At 41.3% G+C, this 8,587-nt stretch overlaps 1 non-coding gene across 1 annotated transcript; it reads right to left on the minus strand.

Annotated features, from left to right (window-relative positions):
- Positions 1-3,019: 3,019 nt before the first annotated feature.
- Positions 3,020-3,126, minus strand: LOC141709734 (small nucleolar RNA R71). The gene has a single exon (XR_012570297.1). It is a non-coding gene; the product is annotated as a small nucleolar RNA R71 (small nucleolar RNA).
- Between the last annotated feature and the right edge of the window lie 5,461 nt (positions 3,127-8,587).

An 8,587-nucleotide genomic window follows, 5' to 3' on the forward strand; every position in this document is an offset into this window, starting at 1 on the left:
TGTCGAGCGAAAATCGTTCATTTATAGGCAGAAAATGAGCTGACTTGGTAAATCTATCTACTATAACCCAAATGGCATCATGATTAGCCCTTGTCCTTGGTAATCCAACTATGAAATCCATGGTAATATGTTCCCACTTCCACTCTGGAATCTCCAATGGCTGTAGCAATCCGCTTGGTCTCTGATGCTCTGCTTTAACTCTCTGACATGTATAGCATTTACTAACCCATTCCGCCATTTCCCTCTTCATATCTGGCCACCAATAATTCTTCTTTAAATCTCTGTACATTTTGGTACTCCCTGGATGGATGGAATATCTTGAACTATGTGCCTCTTGTAAAATTTCATTTTTCAGCTCCGTGACTGGTGGAATCCAAATTCTTGAAGAAAACCTAAGAATACCTTGATCATCTTGTTGCGTGGATAATTCCTCACCTACCAAACTATTTATATCTTGATCCATTACCTCTTTCTGGCATTTCTTTATTTTCTCCAATAACTCCGGTTGGAAAATCATACTGTACACTTTTGCTTCCTCAGGCTTGTAAATTCTAATCTCCAATTCCAATTTTTGAAATTCTTTATATATCTCTTCAGGTACGGATAACACATTTAACCTTTCCTTCCGACTTAACGCATCTGCTACAACGTTCGCCTTACCGGGATGATAATTAATCGAGCAATCATAATCCTTGATCAATTCTAACCATCTCCTTTGTCTCATATTAAGTTCCTTCTGGGTAAATATATATTTCAAACTTTTGTGATCCGTGAAAATCTCACACTTTTCTCCATACAAATAATGTCTCCAAATCTTCAAAGCGAAAACTATAGCTGCTAACTCCAAATCATGAGTAGGGTACTTCTGTTCGTGTGGTTTCAATTGCCTTGACGCATACGCAATCACCTTATCGTGCTGCTGATAAGTGGCATTTTATACCACTTAGAACGTCTTAAAATGGCTTAAATTGGTGTCTTGAAATCAAGTATTTTGTGTATTTGATGCGTTTTCTAGTGTTTATGCATTTCAGGGTATTAGTTGCATTTCGGGGGAGGAATCATCAAGAATAAGCCTTGGCATGTGTTCACCATTGCGAGAGGAAAGAAACAGGCAGATTACGGCGAAGAAACGGAGCAAAATCAGATTTTTTCCAGTAGAGGTCTGAGCGGCCGCACAGCAAGCTGAGCGCCCGCTCAGCTATGCTGAGCGGCCGCGCAGGGTCGGGGAAAAAAATATATTATTTCAGGACTTCTACTTCTGTTTGGTTTCCACTTCTATGTAATCTGAGTTTTATGGGACTATTATATAAGTAGATTTGAGACGTTTTCATAAGGGGGGATTGAAGAAGATTGTGTTTTTACGCAAGGAGCGAAGGAGATAAGGAAGAAGACCGATTTAGCACACCGCAACGAAGAGGAAGCATATTTTCTTGTGATTCTTATTTCGTTGTAACGTTGGATGCTAGTTTTCTTACTTTGAACTTATTTACTCTTGTGACGTACTCTATTTTAATATAATTAGTTTAGTTATTATTTTCTTGTGTTTGTTTATCATGATTTCATATGAACCCATGATGACGATAAGTGCTATTATGGGCTAATCGTGATCATGGGGTTGCAACGGATTTATTATGGAATTCTTTAGTTAATTATTTAATACTTTATTGTGTGATGATTGTATGATATCTAGTATTGGTTATGCGTATTCGTCTTATGTGCGTCGCGAACATATAAGATAGGGTGTTAATCTCTTGTGAAGCGACGGTGGATCTTGAGATTTAGAACTTGCCATGCTAGCATAGGTTCATGTATGTTGTGCATGATTAGTGGGTAACTCTAATAGTTTTATTTGCCCTATGTAATCTAAAGGAATAACTTGTGCTTAAATCGTTGTGTTGTCAATTTCTATAGACATATAGGAACTCAACATAATTGATGACTATTCAACTTCTATCTTAATTGTGGATGCTTGGTAGAATGGTATTAGTACAATGAAAGTTGGCTTTTATCAGTTTCGTGTTATTCGATTAATATCATCACTGTCACATGCTAAAGGTAATAACAATGGCTATTGAAGGAAGTAATAATGAAGTTGTGATCTCATGAGTGTTTTATTATTGATAATTTGAAGTGTTAAGTAAGTGATTAATTAAGTAGTTAATTATAGTTAATATTTAATCAACAATCTTAAGTGTTAGTGTCTTAACATTGAGAAGTAATCATACATTGGTGAGTGAGTTTAATTAGACAATAAGTTAGTCTGAGTCTCTGTGGGAACGAACTAGAAGGTATTCTATATTACTTGCGAACGCGTATACTTGCGTGAATATTAGTGCGTGATTTCGCCCTAACAAGTTTTTGGCGCCGCTGCCGGGGACTCGGCATATTTGTTTAGTTTATGTACTTACCATCATTGGTCATTAAGACTCAGTGATTAGGACGTAGTAGTTACTTATTGTTTCCGGTTGTGTTTCAGGTACTTTAGCAAGCGTTTATGCAAACTCGTTCTCGTGCTCGCAAGAGGACTTTAGATACAGCTGAGGAGACAGACGAAGTTCATGATATTACGGAGAAGTTAGATTTTAAGGATTCGGATTCAGGAACTGAGCGGAAAGAACCAGTAAACATGGGAGATCGTATTGTTCAAGCTGATCCAGCTCTTATGGATTTTTCTCGGCCTAAAATTGATGACATTCAGTCAAGCATCCTTCATCCGGCTATTCAAGCTAACACCTTTGAAATCAAGCCGGGCACTATTCAGATGGTGCAGAATTCTGTTTCTTTTGGAGGAGCGGCAACTGAAGACCCCAACATGCACATAAGGAATTTTGTCGAGATCTGCAGCACTTTTAAGTATAATGGCGTGACTGATGAGGCCATCAAGTTGAGGCTTTTCCCATTCTCATTGAGGGACAAGGCTAAAGACTGGCTACATTCTGAACCAGCTGGGTCCATCACTACGTGGCAAGATCTTGCGCAAAAGTTTCTGGTGAAGTTTTATCCGATGGCAAAGACTGCTGCTATGAGGAGTGCTCTTACTCAGTTTGCGCAGCAACCTACTGAATCTATGTGCGAGGATTGGGAACGCTACAAGGAAATGTTGAGAAAATGTCCACATCATGGAATGCCAGATTGGATGGTGATCACTGGTTTCTATAATGGTTTGGGGGCCCAATCTCAGCCCATGCTCGATGCAGCAGCTGGAGGCGCCTTATGGGCTAAAAGCTATACTGAGGCGTATAATCTTATAGAGACGATGGCTGCAAATGAGCATCAAAACCCAACTCAGAGGATGGCGTCAGGCAAGGTAGCAGGTATTCTGGAAGTTGATGCAGCCACCGCTATTGCAGCCCAGCTCCAAGCGCTATCAATGAAGGTTGATTCTTTGGCTACATATGGAGTTAATCAAATAGCTATGGTTTGTGAGCTTTGTGCAGGTTCTCATGCTACGGATCAGTGTTCTCTGGTCAACGAATTTGTTCAGTATGTGAATAATTATCAGCGACAACAACAGCCTGTGCCAGCGACCTATCATCCTAACAACAGAAATCATCCAAATTTCTGCTGGGGGAATAATCAGAATGCTATTCAGCCACCATATCATCAAGGAATGAGTAAACAGTTTAACCCACCTGGATTCCAGCAACCACAGCAGTATGCTACAAGGCAATCATATCCTCAACAGGGAAGTACGGCTGTACCTACTAGTACTGATTTTGAGGAACTTAAGCTGTTATGCAAGAGTCAGGCGGTTTCTATCAAGACCTTGGAAAATCAAATCGGTCAATTAGCCAATGCAGTGCTCAATCGTCAACCTGGCACTCTTCCCAGTGACACGGAAGTACCAGGCAGGAAAGAAGCTAAAGAGCAAGTCAAGGCTATTACCTTAAGGTCTGGAAAAGTTGCTGATGCTGAAAAGGCAAAAGAAGGAGAAGCTAAAATTAGTGATGAAGGATCTAAGCAAAAGGAGAAAGCGGCAGAACCAAGGAAGACTATTGTTGAACACACTCTGCCTGAGGCTAATACAGGGGAGAAACAGCTCTATCCTCCACCACCTTTTCCTAAAAGATTGCAGCAACAAAAGCTAGATAGACAGTTCGGGAAGTTTCTGGAGGTGTTCAAGAAACTTCACATCAATATACCTTTCGCTGAGGCTCTGGAGCAAATGCCTAGTTATGCGAAGTTTATGAAGACTATTCTTTCAAGGAAGGTGAAACTGGATGACCTTGAAACTGTTGCTCTCATGGAAGAATGTAGCGTTGTTCTGCAGCAAAAGTTACCACCAAAACTGAAAGATCCAGGAAGCTTCACCATTCCTTGCACCATTGGCAATCTGACTTTTGACAATTGCCTTTGTGATTTAGGAGCAAGCATTAATCTGATGCCGTTGTCGATCATTAAAAAGTTGGATCTGCCTGATCCAAAACCCACATACATGTCTCTACAATTGGCTGATCGTTCCATTACTTACCCAAGGGGCATAGTGGAGGATGTGCTCGTCAAGGTGGATAAGCTCTTCTTTCCTGCAGATTTTGTTATTCTGGATTTTGAGGAAGATAAGAAGATTCCCATAATCTTGGAAAGACCTTTCTTGGCTACTGGCCGTATCTTGATAGATGTGCAAAAAGGTGAACTTACTATGCGGGTACAAGAGCAGGATGTGACCTTCAACGTATTCAAGGCAATGAAATTCCCTACAGAAGATGAGGAGTGCTTAAAAGTAGATGTGATTGATTCTGCGATTACTTCAGAACTCGATCGCATGTTAATGTCTGATGCATTGGAAAAGGCCTTAGTGGGGGATTTTGACAGCGATGATGAAGATGGCAACGAGCAATTACAATATCTGAACGCTTCTCCCTGGAAGCGAAAGCTGGACATGCCGTTTGAATCTCTTGGTACTTCTGACCTTAAGAATGTTGAAGGAAAGCTCAAACCATCAATAGAGGAAGCACCTACCTTGGAGCTCAAGCCATTACCTGAACACTTGAGGTATGCTTTTTTAGGAGATTCATCTACGTTACCTGTTATTATTTCATCTGACCTTTCAGGTAGTGAGGAAGCCAAGCTCTTAAGGATTTTGAGATAATTCAAATCGGCTATTGGATGGACCATAGCAGACATCAAGGGGATAAGTCCTTCATATTGTATGCATAAAATTCTGCTAGAGGAAGGTAGTAAGCCAACTGTGGAACAGCAGCGAAGACTGAATCCCATCATGAAGGAGGTGGTGAAGAAAGAAATTCTGAAATGGCTGGATGCAGGCATCATTTATCCTATTTCTGACAGCTCATGGGTGAGCCCGTACAATGTGTACCTAAGAAAGGAGGTATCACTGTGGTTGTAAATGAAAAGAATGAGCTCATCCCCACTCGTACAGTTACAAGATGGAGAGTATGCATGGATTATAGAAAATTGAACAAAACCACAAGGAAGGATCACTTCCCTCTTCCATTTATTGATCAGATGCTTGACAGATTGGCGGGTCATGAGTATTTTTGTCTTCTGGATGGTTATTCAGGGTATAATCAGATTTGTATTGCACCAGAGGATCAGGAAAAGACTACCTTCACTTGTCCATTTGGCATGTTTGCTTTTCGCAGAGTTTCGTTTGGGTTATGTGGCGCCCCGGCCACTTTTCAGAGATGTATGATGGCAATATTCTCTGACATGATTGGAAATAACGTCGAAGTGTTCATGGATGACTTCTCCATCTTTGGACATTCATATGATGAATGTTTGAATAATCTGCGCGCCGTACTCAAAAGATGCGTGGAAACTAATTTGGTGCTCAATTGGGAGAAATGTCATTTTATGGTGCGTGAATGCATTATTCTTAGGCATAAGGTCTCTAACAAGGGTCTGGAGGTGGACAAGGCCAAGGTGGGAGTCATTGAAAATCTTCCCCCACCTAACTCTATGAAAGGAATCCATAGTTTTCTTGGTCATGCGGGTTTTTATCGGCGATTCATCAAGGACTTTTCAAAGATATCTAAGCCGTTGTGCAATTTGCTTGAGAAAGATGTGCTTTTCAAATTTGATGATGAATGTTTGGCAGCATTCGAGACTCTCACGAAGAGTTTGATCACTGCACCAGTTATTACAGCACCAGATTGGACAGAACCGTTTGAGATGATGTGTGATGCGAGTGATTATGCGGTAGGTGCAGTTCTGGGATAGCGCAAGAAAAATCTCTTCCATGTGGTCTACTATGCGAGTAAGACTTTAAATGGGGCCCAATTGAACTACACCACTACTGAGAAGGAGCTTTTGGCTATAGTCTTTGGTTTCGAGAAATTTCGATCTTATCTACTTGGTACGAAAGTAACAGTATTCACTGATCATGCGGCTATTCGCTATCTGGTTTCCAAGAAGGATTCGAAGCCGAGACTCATTCGTTGGGTGCTTTTACTTCAGGAATTTGAGTTAGAGATCAAGGATAGAAAAGGTACTGAGAATCAAGTAGCTGACCATCTCTCTAGGTTGGAGAATCCCAATTCTACTTCACAAGATAGGACGTTAATCAATGAATCTTTTCTGGATGAGCAGTTGTTTGCAATTCAGGAGGAAGAACCATGGTTTGCAGATATTGTAAACTATCTCGTCAGCAATGTAATGCCTCCTAATTTGACATCCGCTCAAAAGAAGAAGCTTCTGCATGAGGTGAAGTGGTATATGTGGGATGAACCATATTTGTTTAGATAGGGAGCTGACCAGATCATCAGGAGATGTATCCCGTTCTATGAGACGGAGGGGATATTACGAGACTGCCATTCCACGGTTTATGGTGGACACTATGGTGGTGAGAAGACGACAGCTCGTATTCTGCAAGCAGGTTTTTTTTGGCCTACTTTATTCAAGGATGCTCATCAGTTTGTTTTAAGGTGTGATCGTTGCCAAAGAGTGGGAAATTTGACAAGGAAGGATGAGATGTCATTAAATGTGATGCTTGAAGTCGAGGTCTTTGATGTTTGGGGAATCGATTTCATGGGGCCTTTAATCTTGTCTTGCAATAATCAGTACATCTTGCTGGCAGTCGATTATATCTCAAAATGGGTCGAAGTTAAAGCTTTACCGACAAATGATGCAAAGGGAGTGCTAAATTTTCTTCATAAGCAAATTTTCACAAGGTTTGGAACAGCTCGGGTAATCATAAGTGATGAAGGATCGCATTTCTGTAACCGTAAGTTCACTTCTATGATGCAGCATTATAATGTGAATCATCGAGTAGCTACTGCCTATCATCCGCAAACAAATGGTCAAGCGGAAGTGTCTAACAGAGAGATAAAGCGCATTCTAGAAAAGGTTGTTTGTCCGTCAAGGAAAGATTGGTCTTTAAAGCTCGATGAAGCTGTTTGGGTTTACAGAACAGCATACAAAACTCCACTTGGTATGTCTCCGTTTCAGTTGGTGTACGGTAAGGGATGTCATCTACCTGCGGAGTTTGAGCATAAGGCTTACTGGGCATTGAAAAAGTTGAACCTGGATTTAGATACAGCTGGTAAGAAAAGAATGCTTCAGCTTAATGAACTTGATGAATTTCGACTTCAAGCGTACGAGAATAACAAAATGTGTAAGTAAAAGGTGAAGAGGTGGCACGATAGGAAGCTACATCCTAAGTTATTTGTGCCGGGGCAACAAGTTCTCTTATTCAACTCTCGGCTCCGACTTTTTCCAGGGAAGTTGAAATCGAGGTGGTCTGGGCCTTTTATCGTCAAAACTGTGTTTTCACATGGAGCGGTGGAAATTTTTCATAATGATCCGGACCAAGCATTCAAGGTTAATGGTCAGCGTTTGAAGCACTACTATGGGGACATGGCAAACCGAGAAGTGGTTAGTGCCATTTTGTTGACTACTTGAGAAGGGTACGAAATGTCAAGCTAATGACGAAAAAGAAGCGCTGCGTGGGAGGCAACCCATGAATTGTTGTTACAGGAACCCTTAGAAGTCAATAACCTATCCAAAAACACAAAAAAAAATCAGAAAACAGGGGCTGAAATTTTTTTTTCCAGTTACCCCATGAGCGCCCGCTCAGCTTCGCTGAGCGACCGCTCAGGGGTCGAGTACCAAATTTTTTTTTACAGTTCAGAAAAAAAAAAAAAACAGTTTTAGCCCATAAATCCACGATTTGTTCCCACTACCCCATCATTTTAACCCTTAATTCCCAAACCCTAATCTAATCCACACCCTATATATACATACACCTATCCTACATATCCCCCACAAACTTCCTGCACTTAAACTCTCTCCCAAGCACTAAAAATCAGTTCTTACACACTTTTATTCACGAATCAATGGCACCCAAAAGAGCACGCACTATTGACAGCAGCAGCACAGTTCCTACTGCTGATTCATCGAGGGGTACTGCTGCAAGGCCTCGGTTAACTGACAGAGCCGTGGAGGAGGAGTACACTAGGCTGTTGGGGATGCCGATTCTGAAGGAGAGAGGGTTTTTACCATCGGGGAGGGATGGTGAGTTGCTGCCCATGATTGCAGAGAAGGGGTGGATAGCTTTTTGTGAGTCACCCGAAGCGGTACCGATGAGCGTTGTTCGCGAGTTCTACGCGAATGCGAAGGCCGAAAAGAA

The sequence above is a fragment of the Apium graveolens genome, chromosome 2 (genome assembly GCF_009905375.1).
Source record: "Apium graveolens cultivar Ventura chromosome 2, ASM990537v1, whole genome shotgun sequence".
Taxonomy (NCBI): Eukaryota; Viridiplantae; Streptophyta; class Magnoliopsida; order Apiales; family Apiaceae; genus Apium; species Apium graveolens.